Source organism: Hordeum vulgare, chromosome 5H (genome assembly GCF_904849725.1).
Source record: "Hordeum vulgare subsp. vulgare chromosome 5H, MorexV3_pseudomolecules_assembly, whole genome shotgun sequence".
Classification (NCBI taxonomy): Eukaryota; Viridiplantae; Streptophyta; class Magnoliopsida; order Poales; family Poaceae; genus Hordeum; species Hordeum vulgare.
The window spans coordinates 455,203,128-455,222,996 of record NC_058522.1 but is presented as its reverse complement, the minus strand read 5'-3'; positions in this window follow the sequence as shown (position 1 = coordinate 455,222,996).

The following is a 19,869-nucleotide window of genomic DNA, read 5'->3' as shown; positions in this document are numbered from 1 at the left end:
GGGGGATCTGTTGTGGTCGAACCATCACGACGGTAGATCCCCCTTTAATAGTAGAGATAAGTCCACATTTTTGTAGTGTGAGTAGTGTATTGCATTTCCGTCCTTATTATAAGTCTACATTTTTGTAGTTTGAGTACTGCATTGTAATTTTCTTTCGTGGCAGGAGCTCTTTATAATTACTACTATGATTTTGCTATTTTTAGCTTTTCTTCCTTTGAGAAATTAGGGAAGCGGTAAATACACCGATGATGTTTGAACTTGTTACACATGCGCGCGAACTTGAAATCTACGCCAAACTGATTCTAAGAGCATCTCTAGCACAACCCCTTATAATGTCGAACCGCAAAAACCGTTTACCGTTGTGAAAAACGGGTTTTGCGGACCGGCGCGGGTGCGGAGAGAGACACACTCCACAAAACGGACTCGTATAAAAGCATATTCACAGAAGACGTTGTTATACGGGTCTTTAATGCGGGGTATGTTCGGGCGCCACCGCGGCGACCCGCAAACAGGAAAACCACACAATAAAACATAGTTGGAATTTGACAACGATTCCGGCAAATGAGTTTGAATTCAAATAATAAAGCATAGTTCGCGCGCGAAATGAGAGCATAGTTTGAAAGATAAACGCAAAAGGACTTCATGCATCCTGGTCGTTCTTCAGTCTGCACCATCGAGTTCATCGTCGCCCTCCAATCCATCGACTCCCCCAAATCCATCGCCTGCACTTGTTCCTACTTCGGCACCTGTCCCTACTCCGGCAGCGAAATCATCAGTTCCGATTCCAGAGGATAAACCATCGCCACCATAACACGCAAGCATCCTCCTCTTCATGATTTCTCTCCTTGTCATATCATGCCATTCTTTGCTGATGTCGTCCATGTCATTGCGGTTCAAAGTCATGATCCTATTCTCTTCGGCAAGAAGGTTGGCCATGGTTTTGTTCTCAGCGGCACGTGCTTTTCTCTCCTCAACTTCCTTCAACAATTTCCATCTCTCTTGCTTCTCTCGTGCCTTTTCTCGGCCATCTCTATCTTTGCATCCAAAGACTTCGCTAGCAATACCTCATTTGATTGCAGCATGGAATCTATCTTGTTCCGCAAGGTCGATGCTTCACGTTCCCTTTAAATCTTCTCCTTTGTCTTTTTGTCACCATCGGGCTTGTTAAAGTTTCTTGGGCCATCTTCATCTTCATCTTCATCCATGTCCGTAAGTGAACCTCTCTTTGGTGGGGATTCTCTGTCAATCAACGCCCACTTGTCGCAGTTTTTGAGCAATTCCCAACAATGCTCTAGTTTAAAAATGTGCCTTCAGAAGCATCCATGTCTTTGTACCATTGTCGGGAAATTTTTTCCTACATAATAAAAAAAAAGTCAAACTGATGGAACCAATTTACATTATGCAAACTAATGGAACCACTTGGAGGAGCATTGTAAACTTGTTCCAAGCAAGCTTCCCAACGGCTACAAGTCGGCTTGATGACGTCCCAACGACCTTGGAGTGACCAAAAGGTCTGTGCTGTCCTGTTGGGATACTTGGCCATCAAATGGAAGTATTGATCTTCAATTCTTTGCCAATACGTCGTGGCAGTTTGAGACACACCCGTGCAAGGATCCATAGACACCGAACTCCAAGCCTTGATCAACATTTGATCTTCCAAGACCGTGTAGTTCTTTGATCTCATGCTTTTTTCCTTGCGATTGCTGATACGTCCCCTTATCTATCTCCTCCATCTATTCTTTACCATCGTGGTCATCGACACCACCCTCTAATTCATTGTAATCGAAACCACCGATCGGGGCTTGATCGATGTCGACTGCGTTGGTGGCCAACAAGTGCACGAACTCGGCAGCGACATTGTTGGAAAGACGGCTACATCGAGTGAAAGCACATCATGATGGGCGAATAATCGAAGCAAAAATAAGTGAGAGAAGGTGCATACCTTCGGGCCCTCTCATTGAACACCTCGCCTATGGTGGAAGCAACGTCGTAGGAAGGCATCATCGGGGAACGTCTCGTCGGGGCGTATGGAGTGGTCGGAGGTTTCTTCGTAGGAACCTTCTTCTGCTTCACGCCCGAAACCTTGTTCATCTTCCCCGTCGACGGTCGGGAAGATCATGCAGCGGCGGCGGCGCCCGACGGGACTTCCCTTCTGGCTGGGCCAGCCAAAATGCTGTCCTGCTTGACAATGTTGCCTTGCCGCATGCGGGCTCGCGCGTTGGCGACAACGGGAGCGGGGGCAACATGGCCGGCGACGAGATCCTTCAGAGCAGGGGCGACCTCCATGGTTATGAGATCCGACGGCTGGAAGGCTTCCATGGCGGCGAAGAATGGAGGGGAAGAAGGTTTGGAGCATGCAGTGGGTGGGGCAACGACTGCTGGGGAGGGGGGAGCACGGGGAACGACGTGGAAATTTCCCTCACGCCAAATCTCGTTCCTGATAAGGGGCGAGCTCGGGTCGGCCTTCCACCCTGTGAATATGAAGGTTGAGGGCGAACTTTTGCCGCACCCCGCAATTTTTTTTACGGACCTTACGCGTATTCTCACAACATTTTTTGCCCCGACCAGTATTTTGGAAGTTATTTTGCGGGTCGGGGCATTATACGGGGTTTGCTAGAGATGCTCTAAAACTTGACATGAATGTGCAAGTATAAGGACAATCCCATCATTGACGTGACACCATATGTGGCTCAGTTGTTGACATGGTACCGATATGACATGGGATCCACTTATAGCGAAGAAATAAGATTACTTGAATACCATATGTCTTTATAACTACTCGGTTCCGTTTGTAAGTGCGGAAGGAAAATAAAAATATTGATACGCTCCTTTGGATTCAAGGTTCCAAAAAACATATATATAAATTATGCCTGATAATCACAATGTATCTCTTAAAGACGTTTTACTTATGATATCAACATTTACAAGACAGATACTCTTAAGCTAAATTTTGGCATTCGTTGACCTCCATAAACTTAATTACCAATAAGGATATAAAGTATATTAAGTAGTCCATCCAAAAATACGGAAAAGATGTGGGCGATGAATAGACTTGGGCGGGTGATACGTCCATTTTGCATCATGTTTTCATGTTGATATTTATCGCTTCTCGGGCTGTTATTTCACTTCACGGTACAATTCTTATGCCTTTTCTCTCTTATTTTGCAAGGTTTACATGAAGAGGGAGAATGCCGGCAACTGGAATTCTGGCCTGAAAGTGGAGCAAAGTTGAGATACATATTCCGCACAACTCCAAACACCGCAAAAATCAACGAGGATTTTTTTTCGGATTTATAAAAAATACTGGGCCGAAGAAGTGCCAGAGGGGCGCCAGGGGTTGGCCACAAGCCTGCACGACGCGGCCACCCCCAGGCCGCGCCATGAGGGCTTGTGGGCAACCTGCTGGCCCACTTGCCCCCTCTTCTGCTATATGAAGGGTTTCGTCCAGAAAAAATCAGGGAGGAGCTTTTCCGTGGTTTCGCCACCGCCACGAGGCGGAACTTGACCAGAACCAATCTAGAGCTCCGGCACGACGAACCTGCCGGGGAAACTTCCCTCCCGGAGGGGGAAATCGTCACCATCGTCATCACCAACACTCCTCTCATCGGAGGGGACTCATCACCATCAACATCTTCATCAGCACCATCTCATCTCCAAACCCTAGTTCATCACTTGTAACCAATCTCCGTCTCGCGACTCCGATTGGTACTTGTAAGGTTGCTAGTAGTGTTGATTACTCTTTGTAGTTGATGCTAGTTGGATTACTTGGTGGAAGAGTTTATGTTCAGATCCTTGATGCTACTCATTACCTCTCTGGTCATGAATATGATTATGCTTTGTGAGTAGTTACTTTTGTTCCTGAGGACATGGGATAAGTCATGCTAATAGTAGTCATGTGAATTTGGTATTCGTTCGATATTTTGATGTGTTGTATGTTGTTTTTCCTCTAGTGGTGTTATGTGAACGTCGACTATATAACACTTCACCATTATTTGGGCCTAGAGGAAGGCATTGGGAAGTAGTAAGTAGATGATGGGTTGCTAGAGGGACAGAAGCTTAAACCCTAGTTTATGCGTTGCTTCGTAAGGGGCTGATTTGGATCCACTAGTTTAATGCTATGGTTAGACTTTGTCTTAATTCTTCTTTCGTAGTTGCGGATGCTTGCAAGAGGGGTTAATCATAAGTGTGATGCTTGTCCAAGTAAGGGCAGTAGCCAAGCGCTGGTCCACCCACATATCAAACTATCCAAGTAACGAACGCGAATCATATGAACATGATGAAACTAGCATGACAGAAATTCCCGTGTGTCCTCGGGAGCGTTTTTCGTCCTATAAGACTTTGTCCAGGCTTGTCCCTTGCTACAAAAGGGATTGGGCCACTTTGATGCACCGTTGCTACATTTGTTACTTGTTGATTGGTACGAATCATCTCACCACACAATCACTTGTTACCGATAATTTCAGTGCTTGCACATATTTCCTTGCTGAAAACCACTTGTCAGATCCTTCTGCTCCTAGTTGGGTTCGACACTCTTAATTATCGAAAGGACTACGATTGATACCCTATACTTGTGGGTCATCAAGACTCTTTTCTGGTGCCGTTGCTGGGAAGTGGAGCGCCTTTGGTAAGTGGAACTTGGTAAGGAAACATTCATATAGTGTGCTGAAATTTATTGTCACTTGTCACTATGGATACTAATCCTTTGAAGGGCTTGTTCGGGGTATCTTCACCATGAACGGAAGCACAAATAGTTGCTCTTCAACCTACTGCACATACTGAAAATATTTGCATTGAATTTCCTTCGGGTACGCTTGAGAAACTGTTGGCTAATCCTTTTACAGGTGATGGAACATCACATCCAGACTTGCATCTAATCTATGTAGATGAAGTTTGTGGTTTATTTAAGCTTGCAGGTTTGCCCGAGGATGAGGTCAAGAAGAGGGTCTTTCCTTTATCTTTGGAGGATAAGGCATTGACATGGTATAGGCTATGTGATGATACTGGATCATGGGACTACAATCGGTTGAAATTGGAATTTCATCAAAAGTTTCATCCTATGCATTTAGTACATCATGATTGGAATTATATTTATAATTTTTGGCCTCGTGACACAGAAAGCATTGCTCTAGCTTGGGGGAGGCTTAAATGAATGCTATATTCAGGCCCCAATCATGAGCTCTCGAGGGAAATTATCATTCAGAACTTCTATGCTCGGCTTTCTCATGATGATCGCACCATACTTGACACTTCTTGTACCGGTTCTTTTATGAAGAGAGATATTGAGTTCAAATGGAATTTATTGGAGAGAATTAAACGCAACTCTGAAGATTGGGAGCTTGAAGAAGGTAAGGAGTCAGGTATGAATTTCACGTTTGATTGCGTTAAATCCTTTGTTGAGACAAATACCTTTAGTGATTTTAGCGCTAAGTATGGACTTGACTCTGAGATAGTAGCTTCATTGTGTGAATCATTTGCTGCTCATATTGATCTCCCCAAAGAGAAGTGGTTTAAATATCATCCTCCTTTAGAAGTCAATGTAGTTAAACCCACTCCAGTTGAAGAGAAAGTCATTGCCTATAATGATCCTGTTGTTCCCAGTGCTTACATTGAGAAACCACCTTTCCCTGTTAGGATAAAGGATCATTCTGAAGCTTCAACTGTGATACGTAGAGGCTATATTAGAACACCTACACCCCCGGAGCAAATTAGAGTTGAACCTAGCATTGCTATTATCAAAGATCTTCTGTCTGACGATGTTGAGGGACATAATATTCACTTATGTGAAGATGCTGCTAGAATTGCTAAACCTCACGTTAGAGACAAACATAGGCCTGTTGTTGGCATGCCTGTGGTTTCTGTTAAGATAGGATATCATTGTTATCATGGTTTATGTGACGTGGGTGTTAGTGTTAGTGCAATACCTCAATCCTTATACGATGAAATCAAAGATGAGATTGCACCTGTTGAGATAGAGCCCATTCATTTCACTATTCAGCTTGCCAATAGAGATACTATCTGCCGTGTGGGAATTGTTAGGGATGTTGAAGTCTTGTGTGGTAAAATGAAGTATCCTGCTGATTTCCTCGTTCTTGCTACCGCACAAGATAGCTTTTGTCCCATCATATTTGGTAGACCTTTTCTCAATACTGTCAATGCTCATATTGATTGTGAGAAGCAAACTGTGACTGTTGGCTTTGAAGGTGTGTCACATGATTTCAGTTTCTCTAAGTTTGGTAGACAACCTCATGAAAAGTAGTTGCCTAGTAGGGATGAAACTATTGCCTTAGCCTCTATTGTCGTGCCTCCTATTGATCCCTTAGAGAAATACTTGCTTGAGCATGAAAATGATATGCATATGGATGAAAGGGATGAGATAGATAGAGTTGTCTTAGAACAATATCCTATCCTTAAGAATAATTTGCCTGTTGAACTGCTTGGGGATCCACCCCCACCAAAGTGTGATCCTGTGTTCGAGCTTAAACAGTTGCCTGATACTCTTAAGTATGCCTATCTTGATGAAAAAGAGATATATCCTGTTATAATTAGTGATAGCCTCTCAGAGCATGAAGAAAAGAAGTTACTAAAAACTCTGAGGAAGCACCGTGCTGCTATTGGATATACTCTTGATGATCTTAAGGGCATTAGTCCTACCCTATGCCAGCACAAGATTAAAACTGATCCCGATTCTAAACCAGTTGCTGATCATCAGAGGAGATTGAATCCTAAGGTGAAAGAGGTAGTAAGAAAAGAAATACTAAAGCTCCTCGAAGCGGGTATTATCTATCATGTTGCTCATAGCGATTGGGTGAGTCCGGCGCATTGTGTCCCTAAGAAGGGAGGCATTACCGTTGTCCCTAATGATAAGGATGAATTGATCCCACAGAGGATTATTACTAGCTATAGGATGGTGATCGATTTTAGGAAATTGAATAAAGCCACTAGGAAAGATCATTACCCTTTGCCTTTTATCGACCAAATGCTAGAAAGGCTGTCCAAACACACACACTTCTTCTTTCTAGACGGATATTCTGGTTTCTCCCAAATACCAGTTGCACAATCTGATCAGGAGAAAACCACTTTCACCTGCCCTTTCGGTACCTTTGCTTATAGACGTATGCCTTTTGGCTTATGTAATGCACCTGCCACCTTTCAAAGATGTATGATGGCTATATTCTCTGACTTTTGTGAAAAGATTGTCGAGGTTTTCATGGATGACTTCTCCGTTTACGGGTCTTCCTTTGATGATTGCCTCAGCAACCTTGATCGAGTCTTGGAGAGATGTAAAGACACCAATCTTGTCTTGAATTGGGAGAAGTGCCACTTTATGGTTAATGAAGGCATTGTCTTAGGACATAAAATTTCTGAAATAGGTATTGAAGTCGATAAGGCTAAGGTTGATGCAATCGAGAAAATGCCATACCCCACAGATATCAAAGGTATAAGAAGTTTCCTTGGTCATGCTGGTTTCTATAGAAGGTTCATCAAAGACTTCTCTAAGATTTCTAGGCCTCTTACCAATCTCTTGCAAAAGGATATTCCTTTTGTCTTTGACGATGATTGTGAGGAAGCCTTCGAAATACTTAAGAGGGCTTTGATAACTGCACCTTGTTCAACCACCTGATTGGAACTTGCCATTTGAAATCATGTGTGATGCTAGTCATTATGCTGTTGGTGCTGTTCTAGGGCAAAGAGTCGATACGAAGTTGAATGTTATTCACTACGCTAGTAAAACTCTAGACAGTGCCCAAAGAAACTATGCCACTACGGAGAAGGAATTTTTAGCAGTCGTGTTTGCATGTGAAAAGTTCAGGTCTTACATAGTTGATTCCAAAGTCACTATTCACACTGATCACGCTGCCGTGAAGTACCTCATGGAGAAGAAGGACACTAAACCTAGACTTATCAGATGGGTTCTCTTGCTACAAGAATTTGATTTGCACGTTGTCGATAGAAAGGGTGCTGATAACCCCGTAGCAGATAACTTGTCTAGGTTGAAGAACGTTCTTGATGACCCACAACCTATTGCTGATAGCTTTCCCGATGAGAAATTGAATGTCATCAATGCTTCACGTAGTGCACCGTGGTATGCCGATTATGCAAACTATATCGGTGCCAAATATATACCACCTAGTTTCACATACCAGCAAAAGAAGAAGTTCTTCTTTGACTTGAGACATTACTTTTGGGATGATCCTCACCTTTATAAGGAAGGAGTAGATTGTGTTATTAGACGTTGTGTACCTGAACATGAACAGGGACATATCCTACAAAAGTGTCACTCCGAGTCCTACGGAGGACACCATGCGGGAGATAGAACTGCACACAAGGTATTGCAATCAGGTTTCTATTGGCCCACTCTCTTCAAGGATGCCCGTAAGTTTGTCTTGTCTTGTGACGAATGTCAAAGAGTAGGTAATATCGGTAAACGTCAGGAAATGCCTATGAACTATTCACTTGTCATTGAACCATTTGATGTCTGGGGCTTTGATTAGGTGGGACCTTTTCCAAAATCCAACGGGTATACTCATATCCTAGTTGCTGTTGATTACGTCACTAAGTGGGTAGAAGCTATCCCCACTAGTAGTGCTGATCACAACACCTCTATCAGGATGCTGAAAGAAGTTATCTTCCCTAGATTTGGAGTCCCTAGATATCTAATGACCGACGGTGGTTCACACTTCATTCATGGTGCTTTCCGTAAAACGCTTGCTAAGTATGATGTCAACCATAGAATTGTGTCTCCCTATCACCCTCAGTCTAGTGGTCAAGTAGAGCTAAGTAATAGAGAGATTAAACTGATTCTGCAAAATACTGTCAACAGGTCTAGAAAGAATTGGTCTAAGAAGCTCGATGATGCACTGTGGGCTTATAGAACTGCCTATAAGAATCCCATGGGCATGTCTCCGTACAAAACGGTGTACGGTAAAGCATGTCATTTACATCTTGAGCTAGAGCATAAAGCTTATTGGGCAATTAAAGAGCTCAACTTTGATTTCAAACTTGCCGGTGAGAAGAGGTTATTTGATATTAGCTCGCTTGATGAGTGGAGAACTCAGGCATATGAGAATGCCAAGCTGTTCAAAGAGAAGGTTAAGAGGTGGCATGATAAGAGGATACAAAAGCGTGAGTTCAATGTAGGTGATTATGTCTTGCTATATAACTCTCGTTTAAGATTATTTGCAGGCAAACTTCTCTCTAAATGGGAAGGTCCCTATGTTGTTGAGGAAGTATATCGTTTCGGTGCTATCAAGATCAACAACACGGAAGGTAATTGTCCAAGAGTGGTAAATGGGCAGAGAATCAAGCATTATATCTCAGGTACTCCCATAAATGTTGAAAGCAATATTATCAATACCATAACTTCGGAAGAATACCTAAGGGATATTTATCAGCCTGTTTCAGACTCCGAAAACGAAAAGGTATGTGATTCGGTAAGAAAATAGAGTCCAAAACTTTTCTAGTAGAAATTTTTCTCCGTTTTGGAATATCTGAAAAAATACAAAAATTGGAAGTAGTCCGGAAAGTGCGCGAGGAGGCGACAAGCCTGCACGGCGCGGGCCCACCTGTTGGCCGCGCCGTGAGGGCTTGTGTCCACCTTGTGCGCCTCCCGGACTCCGTTTTCATTCGGCGTACTCCTTCTAGTCTGAAAAAATCATTATATATACTCCCGTTTGGTCTGACCCCTGCATCATGCAGATTTCCTCTGTTTTTCGTTTCGAGCCTGTTTTCTGCCGCAGATCTAGGTCAAGATGTCTTCTCAGGATTCGGAGGGGGAGAGCTATGTGTCTGATTACCTTGCTAACCCCAAGGTCTATGGGGACTTTGATCCATATGGATGGACCACTGATGAGGAAGAAGACTATGATCCCAAGGGGAAGGAACAAACAAGTTCCGATGAAAAGGAGGCTCCTCTACCTCAACCTGGACACACGCATGTGGAGTTCAAGAAGTCGAGCCTCCCTGACTCAAGGAACAAGCCTAGGGCTTTGTTTATCCCTTCTCTTTTCTTGCAGGAGAGTAAGCAGGAATTATGCAAAAGGGTGTTGTAGCTTGAAGAGGAAAATGATGATTTGAGGGAACATAATTTTATGCTCAAGTGGAAATTAAACAAGATCAAGACCTCTTCAACATCTCCACCACCATCACCACCAAAGGACGACAACTGAGCATTGGTATGGGCAATCCCCTTGGCTTGTGCCAAGCATGGGGGAGTTCCCCGGTATCGTATCACCATCACATCTTTTGCCTTTACCTTTGTTTTAGTTTTCCTTTTCAATTTTCTCTTTCTCTAGTAGATTAAAAGTCTTAGTGTTTTAGTCTTGAGTTTTGCTTTGTGTCAACCCCGATGTATTCGAGCTCGTGAGCCATATAATAAAGAGTGTCTTAGTTGAAGGGCTTTGCCTCTTGCCTTGATCAATAGAGTGAGAATAGAACAAAAGCATGAAAGATCATGTAATGATCTTATGGGAAGTGATGGCTTCACATATAAAAAGAATGAGGATTGAAACTTGTTGAGGGTAGGCAAATGTAGACCTTGGTCATGGTTGCAATTAATAGGAAGTGATAAAGAAGGAGAGGTTCACATATAAATATATCATCTCTGACACCATCTATGATTGTGAACACTCACTAAACTATTACATGCCTAGAAGTAGATGTTGGACAAGGAAGACAACATAATGAATTGTGTTTGCTTGGCTCCGAACAATGTTATATGATTAGAGATCCCTTAGCATGTGACGATTGATTCCACCCCACATTAGCCAAAACTCCCGCACTAAGTAGAGATACTACTTGTGCATCCATAAACCTTCAACCCAGTTTTGCCATGAGTGTCCACCATACCTACCTATGGATTGAATAAGATCCCTCAAGTAAGTTTTCATCGGTGCAAGCAATAAAAATTGCTCTCTAATATGTATGATCTATTAGTGTGTGAAAAATAAGCTTTATACGAACCTGTGATGAGGAAGACATAAAAGCGACAGACTGCATAATAAAGTTCTTTATCACATGAGGCAATATAAAGTGACGTTCCTCCGCACTAAGGGGACACGCATCCAAACCTCAAAAGCGCATGACAACCTCTGCTTCCCTCTGCGAAGGGCCTATCTTGTACCTTTACTTTTTGCCCTTGAAAGAGTCATGGTGATCTTCACCAATTCCCTATTCCGCCTTTGTCTTGGCTAACGTCACATCCTAGGGAAAGATCTATATTCATATGTTAACTTGGAGGTAATTATTCATGAATTATTATTGTTGACATTACCCTTGAGGTAAGCAGTTGGGAGGCAAAACTATAAGCCCCTATCTTTCTCTGTGTCCAGCTGAAACTTTGATCCCATGAGTACCAAGTGAGTTGTAGCAATTGTAGAGAACGGAAGAATGATTGAGAATGTGGATTTGCTTTACAAGATCTTATTTGACTCTTTCTGATGTTGTGATAAATTGCAATTGCTTCAATGACTAAAGGCTATCGGTTGTTACTTCTCGGTAAGGTTCTTGATCCATGTCTTACTTTGTGAAGTAATTATCACTTTAGCATGAGAGATTATATGTTGGTATTGCTGTTCTGATCTTGATCATGATGCATGCATATTCGTATCTTGTTTTGTCGACACCTCTCTCTCTAAACATGTGGACATATTTATTGAGCTAGGCTTTCGCTTGAGGACAAGAGAGGTCTAAGCTTGGGGGAGTTGATACCTCCATTTTGCATCATGTTTTCATGTTGATACTTATCGCTTCTTGGGATGTTATTTCACTTCATGATACAATTCTTATGCCTTTTCTCTCTTATTTTGCAAGGTTTACATGAAGAGGGAGAATGCCGGCAACTGGAATTCTGGCCTGAAAGTGGAGCAAAGTTGAGATACCTATTCTGCGCAACTCCAAACGCCATAAAAATCAACAAGGTTTTTTTTTCGGATTTATAAAAAATACTGGGCCGAAGAAGTGCCAGAGGGGTGCCAGGGGTTGGCCACAAGCCTGCACGGCGCGACCACCCACCCAGGCCGCGCCATGAGGGCTTGTGGGCAACCTGCTGGCCCACTTGCCCCCCTCTTCTGCTATTTGAAGGGTTTCGTCCAGAAAAAAAATCAGGGAGGAGCTTTTTCGTGGTTTCGCCGCCGCCACGAGGCGGAATTGGAGCAGAACCAATCTAGAGCTCCGGCAGGACGATCCTGCCGGGGAAACTTCCCTCCCGGAGGGGGAAATCGTCGCCATCGTCATCACCAACACTCCTCTCATCGGAGGGGACTCATCACCATTAACATCTTCATCAGCACCATCTCATCTCCAAACCCTAGTTCATCACTTGTAACCAATCTCCGTCTCGCGACTCCGATTGGTACTTGTAAGGTTGCTAGTAGTGTTGATTACTCTTTGTAGTTGATGCTAGTTGGATTACTTGGTGGAAGAGTTTATGTTCAGATCCTTGATGCTAATCATTACCTCTCTGGTCATGAATATGATTATGCTTTGTGAGTAGTTACTTTTGTTCCTGAGGACATGGGATAAGTCATGCTAATAGTAATCATGTGAATTTGGTATTCGTTTGATATTTTGATGTGTTGTATGTTGTTTTTGCTCTAGTGGTGTTATGTGAACGTCGACTACATAACACTTCACCATTATTTGGGCCTAGAGGAAGGCATTGGGAAGTAGTAAGTAGATGATGGGTTGCTAGAGTGACAGAAGCTTAAACCCTAGTTTATGCGTTGCTTCGTAAGGGGCTGATTTGGATCCACTAGTTTAATGCTATGGTTGGACTTTGTCTTAATTCTTCTTTCGTAGTTGCGGATGCTTGCGAGAGGGGTTAATCATAAGTGGGATGCTTGTCCAAGTAAGGGAAGTACCCAAGCGCTGGTCCACCCACATATCAAACTATCAAAGTAACGAACGCGAATCATATGAACATGATGAAACTAGCATGACAGAAATTACCGTGTGTCCTCGGTAGCGTTTTCCTCCTATAAGACTTTGTCCAGGCTTGTCCCTTGCTACAAAAGGGATTGGGCCACTTTGCTGCACCGTTGCTAGTTTTGTTACTTGTTGCTTGCTACGAATCATCTCACCACACAATAACTTGTTACCGATAATTTCAGTGCTTGCAGATATTTCCTTGCTAAAAACCACTTGTTAGATCCTTCTGCTCCTCGTTGGGTTCGACACTCTTACTTATCGAAAGGACTACGGTGATCCCCTATATTTGTGGGTCATAAGCGGGAGATTATTTTGTGGAAGTGCATGTCGTCGAACCGCAAGAACTTCATCATGGTGTTTCTAACTTTGTGTTGAATCAAATCAACAAAAACAACATGGCATGATAACATAAACTCATCACATCCAAACTGAAAGGACATGGATTTCGCCTAGAGGGGGGGGTGAATATGCGCTTTAAAATAATTACGGTTTAGGCTTGGACAAACGCGGAATAAAACTAACGTTTAATTTGTCAAGCACAAAACCTAAAACAACTAGGCTCATCTATGTGCGACAACAACATATGCTAAGAAAGAATAAACAACTATGTGATAGCAAGATATATAACAAGAAACAATATGGCTATCACAAAGTAAAGTGCATAAGTAAAGGGATCGGGTAAGAGATAACCAAGACATGCGGAGACGACGATGTATCCCGAAGTTCACACCCTTGCGGATGCTATTCTCTGTTTGGAGAGGTGTGTAGGCACAATGCTCCCCAAGATGCCACTAAGGCCACCATAATGTCCTCACGCCCTCGCACAATGCAAGATGACGTGATTCCACGAAGGGACCCTTGAGGGCGGTCACCGAACCTGTACAAACAAGGTTGGGGAAATCTCCACAACTTTATTGGAGGCACCCAACGAAACCACGAAGCTTCACTACAATGGCATATGCCTGCGAGGTGACCTCAAATGCTTGGGGCAATCTCCACAACTTAATTGGAGACCCCGACGCTTTCCTGGAGCTTTACACCATAATGATTGAGCTCCGAGGCACCACTAAGCTTCCAGGACACCAAAGCATCCACGAAGAACAATTTCTAGGGGTACCAAGTACCCAAGGGTAATAAGCTTCTCAAGCTTCACTTTCACGTATCACCGTGGAGAACTCAAACCGATGAAACTAATGCAATGGCAAGAACACACAAAGTGGTCAAGTCCCTCACACTCAAATCCCTCCACAACAACAAAAGCTATGGAGGAATATGAGAGGAAGAACAAGGAGCTCACAAAGAACTCCAAGATCAAGATCCAAGGCTTCCCCTCACATAGAGGAGAAAGTGATTGGTGGAAATGTGGATCTAGATGTCCTCTTTCTTTTCCCTCAAGAACTAGCAAGAATCTTCGATGCATTGAGAGTTAGCAAGCTTGAAGAAGGTCAACAATGGGGGAAGAACATGAGCTCAATGGATAAAAAAACCATTGGGGAAGAAGCCCCCATTTTATAGTGGGAGGAAATCTGGCCATTATTCTTCCTAACGACATAGCTAAGTGGTAGTATCGTGCACCTGGGCGGTACTACCGCTTGGGCGGTACTATCGTCTTGTAGAGAGCGGTACTTCCGCTTGCAGTGGTACTACCGCCCATCACAGAGTGGTACTTCCGCTCAACATGGACAAAGTGACCGAAGAAGCCAGATAAAATATTTAAGCGGAAGTGTGAGCGGTAGAGGAGGGCGGCAGTACCCCCGGAGCGGTACGTCCGCTCGAAAAAGAAAACCTTCCAGGACTGCCATAACTTTCACATACGAGCTCCGAATTGAGCAAACTCAAGCTTGTTGGATTCAGAATGACAAGATATATCCAAACTCCGGCCCACACAAAAAATCTTAAGAACATGCAGTTATGAAAATGCTAATGATATAGATATGTGGGACCTCTATGAATGAAGAACCGGCAAAAACTTTCAACATCGGAAACATCATAGAAGATGCATATGGACTCCGTTTTCGATGAACCCGAGCTTGTCATGAAGATGACCATAAGCCCTCTCTCAAAGAGAAACACCAAAAAAGAACCAAGAAATATGATGCAAGGATACACATGGTTTGAGCTCTCAAGGAACGATACCATCAAGCTACTCACTTGAGAGCCCCCCTTGATAGTACGACAATATATCCTAAAATAGAAAAACCTATCAAGGGCAAACCTATACCTTGAGCTAGATGATGATGATCTTGGCTTCCTCAAGATGGACGACCTTTCTTGATTGCTCCCCCATACTCACTATGGGTGAGCCACTCTTCAGCACATCTTCACAAATCCATTGGCACCACAATGGACGACAAGCTTCAAGCATGATATCTTCGTGATGCTCCACTTGAACTTGCACACCGCAATCTTGATGACGATCATCACTTGATATCATCCTTCATAGGTTGAATGAGATCTTCCTCTTCACGCAAACCCATGGAAACACAACTAACCCCACATAGAACGCTCACAAAGACCATGGGTTATTACACAAAAGCGTTATGGACAATGCTTACCATACAATGGGATCACTTGATCCTTCTCGGTACATCTTGCATGCTTTGTGTGTTGATAATCTTGATTTACTATTTGTCTTAGTCTTGATCAACCTTGTTCCTTTATGACCATTCTTTGGATAATACCTTGAATACCACCTTGGTCATCATTTAAAATCCTTGAAATCAACAGATGGACTTCAAGAAGTGCCTATGGACAAATCCTTCGAATATAACTTAAAGCAACCATAAAGGAAACCATTAGTCCATAGGGATTGTCATCAATTACCAAAACCATAAACGAACAAATATGGTCTAACACGAACAATCAAGTATGCGAGGACACAAATATCCCTAGCTCCGCGGCATCACCAAAGAAAGAACTAACTGGGGAGGATGTTTTGGCTTCCGGATGCATTTGCTCCCGTGTGAACTGTAAAAAATAGTGTTTTTAAATACTATTTTTTGTAGATGTGTTTATTAGTGTCGCAAACATACTTGATAATTTTCATGCCAAATGGATTAGCAATGTTTCGTCGGTGAAAAAACAAACTTGGGTGTAACATTTGAAAGTGAAATTTAATGTTCAATTTGTTTTTTTTGTGCAAGCTAAGATGCTTAACATTTTTACTTAAAAATTGCAATATCATTTGGATGTCTCTATGAATACATCAATTTTTTCTTGGTATTTTTCAGACATCTCAAAAATCATTTTCTGCATGTAGGAGCACATGCACCTAGGAGTCGAATTGGATTTCCACAGTTAAAGTAATTTTATTTGTAAAAACACACAACCACCACTAGACACCTCGGAAGAACGCAATTTAAACACCCGAAAGCTGACACGTTGTATAGTTATTCCAAGTGAACCTTTCGTACAAGATACAACACAAACCATAAAGAGGGCCACTGATTTTTTTTAGAGGGGGGGGGTGACAAAATCACTCCAAAAAGCCCTTGCTTAAACCATAATTTTGAGCTAAAAAATTAAGACATCATCCTATATACCTACATATTTCATCCCCATTACTCCAATTCTCTCAACATTAAGCCTCTCAATTTAGCATTTTTGCCACATCATGAAGTATGACCATGCAAATGCGCCATGACTTGCATCATGCGTTACATTTCCCGTCCTACACAATCAGTAGAAGACTAGCCCTCATCCGCATTTTGTTTCACGCTGTAAACTACTCTTTTTATCTCAAAAGATTTCTACTATAATTCCTCATGTCCCCACATCCTGCATGACTTCCTCATGGCCCCGCATAACCGTTTTTTAGAATTCCAAGTAGCCTTATAGTTTTTTAACAAAGACACAAGTGCATACAAGGATCCAAAGAAATTTCAACTCGATATATGAACAAGTGAGAGAACTTTTCCCTTCTTCTCCCTTTCACCAAGATCTAAAACCATTCATCACCATTTTTCAATCCTTATGATCCCCTTTATTGCTCTACAACTTCCTCATTTGAACTTCTCGCTCATCCATATCCTTATATCGAGTCAAGATATGGAGAATCCATCAAGGTTGGGAACACACGTACCTCGATTCTCGCCTCTCACCGCCAATTTGCACTTAGAAACAAGTACAGATATACTCATCCAATGTGTTTGCGTGCTGGTGAAGTCATCTCCGCCACCGTGCACTTGGTATATCTAGCCGCTATCGATTTTTAGCTACCCCTTGTTTTCTTATTCTGAGCTTATGGCTTTGAATTTGTCAGTTTGCACTCCAATTGGATAAGTGCTCGAGGTTTGTCAAGCAAGGGTCAATATTGCTTCGTTGCTTCTTAGAAGTCGGGACTTGGTACCTCGGACACAAAGTGGCATCTCCTGATTTTTTTATTTAGAATGGAAAAGCCGAGAACATGCATCTATTAATAATATTTTATTCTGTTACTTATGAAATTTGCATTGCATGATGCTCCCATGTATGAATTTTAGTTAGTTAGATTGGCTGAGCATGACCCTTCTATTTGTTTCTATGTGTAGATAGCAATAAGAATTGCCTCCCATGGATTCTCTCGTGCAATATATCAATGATGTTTCCTTTCAGCAATTTCCGTTTGATTTGCAAGATGGATAGCGTTGACAATTCTTGAAACCATCCTATTAGCCCATTCTTAGCATTTATTGTAGCCTCATATTGTTTAGTTTCTCACAACCAACCTAACTATACAAGTTTAACCTTTGCAATAATGTTGTTGTTTGTCACATTCATGACATGGCGAACCACGCATTGATGGCTTAGTATTTTGTCACTTTTAAAGAGGGTTCTGATGTGGTTTTCACTGTGTTTCGGATATTTCTCGCGTCTTTCTAATGTTGATCCTTCGAGAAAGAAGAGAACTTGTTTTTCATGTTGATGTGCGGAAATATATATTTATTAAAGGAAACCAATCAATGTCTCATCAGAAAAGTGAAATGAAGCAATTTCATTTTTGAGCGAAATTTTACGAGTGTTCAGAACACAACATGACCTTTCTTAACAGATGTCGTCAATTTCACCTCATCTACCTGAACAACTTTTGTGAAGAGGGAGAGGAAATTAGAGAGACACAACTACCACCACAACATCTAGAATAGAGGTAGAAGAGATCCAACGAAGAAGAACCATTGGAGATCCATTCCTTCTTGTTCACTCATCTCCATTTCCATTTACCGTAACATCAACACAAGGAGAAGAATTGCAAGTTGATAGATTTTCACGATATTCTAGCGGCTTCATCACATAAATATATGACATGCCCATCAATATTATCAACCAATAGATCTTTAACCATGGCAATATTAGGTTCAACTTTAATTTGTTCAGGAGGTATAGGTGTTCTAGTACAACTCTTACGAACCATAGTTGAAGCTTTAGCATGTTTCTTTATTCTAATAGGAAACAATGGTTTCTCAATATAAGCAGTAGGAATAACAGGATCATCATTATAAATAATAGTTTCTTCTTCAACTTTAATCGGGTAAACCACTTTAACTTCAATGGGAGGATGATATTTAAACCACTTCTCCTTGGGGAGATCAACATGAGTAGAAAAAGATTCACAAAATGAAGCTACTACCTCAGAGTCAAGTCCATATTTAGTGCTAAAATCACGAAAAGCATCGGTGTCTATAAAGGTTTTAATACAATCAAACTTATGGTTTATACCTGACTCATTACCTTCGTCGAGTTCTCAATATTCAGAGTTGCGTTTAATTCTTTCCAATAAGTCCCACTTGAATTCAATATCTTTCTTCATAAAGGAATCCGCACAAGAAGTATCGAGAATGGATTGATCATTACGAGAGAGCCGAGCATAAATTTTTTGAATAATAATTTCTCTCGGGAGCTCATGATTGGGGCATGAATATAACGTTGACTTAAGCCTCCCCTAATCTTGAGCGATTATTTCTCCTTAACGAGGCCAAAAATTATAAATATAATTCCAATCACGATGAACCAGATGCATAGGATAAAACTTCTGATGAAATTCCAATTTCAATCGGTTGTAGTTCCTTGATCCAATATCATCACATAGCCTATACCACGTCAATGCATTATTCTTCAAAGATAAAGGAAATACCTTCTTCTTGACATCATCCTCGAGCAGACCTGCAAGCTTAAATAATCCACAAACTACATCCACATAGATTAGATGCAAATCAGGATGTAGTGTTCCATCTCCTCCATAAGGATTCGCTAGCTGTTTTTCTATCATACCTGAAGGAATTTCATAATAAATATTTTCAGTAGGTGCAGCAGGTTGAGGAGCATCTATTTGTTCTCCCGGTCGGCGTGAAGATACCCCAAACAAGGCCCTCAAAGGATTATTTTCCATAGTGACAAGTGACAGTAAATTTCAGCACAATATATAAGTTTTTCCTTACCAAGTTCCACTCACTAAAGGCGCTTCACTCCCCCGAAACGGCGCCAGAAAAGAGTCTTGATGACCCATAAGTATAGGGGATCTATCGTAGTCCTTTTGATAAGTAAGGGTGTTGAACCCAATGAGGAGCAGAAGGAAATGACAAGCGGTTTTCCGTAAGGTATTCTGTGCAAGCACTGAAATTATCGGTAACATATAGTTTTGTGATAAGGTAATTTGTAACGGGTAGCAGGTAACAATTGTAACCAAGGTGCAGCAAGGTGTCCCAATCCTTTTTGTAGCAAAGGACAATCCTGGAAAAACTCTTATATAAACAAAAGCGCTCCCGAAGACACATAGGAATTTTTGTGAAGCTAGTTTTCATCATGCTCATATGATTCACGTTCGTTAATTTGATAATTTGATATGTGGGTGGACTGTTGCTTGGGTGCTGCCCTTAATTGGAAAAATGTAACATCCCAAATTTTGGAATGTTAATAAAATTATTAGATTGATTGTTTGTTTGTTTGAGTGATTGAAACTTGAGTGAAATT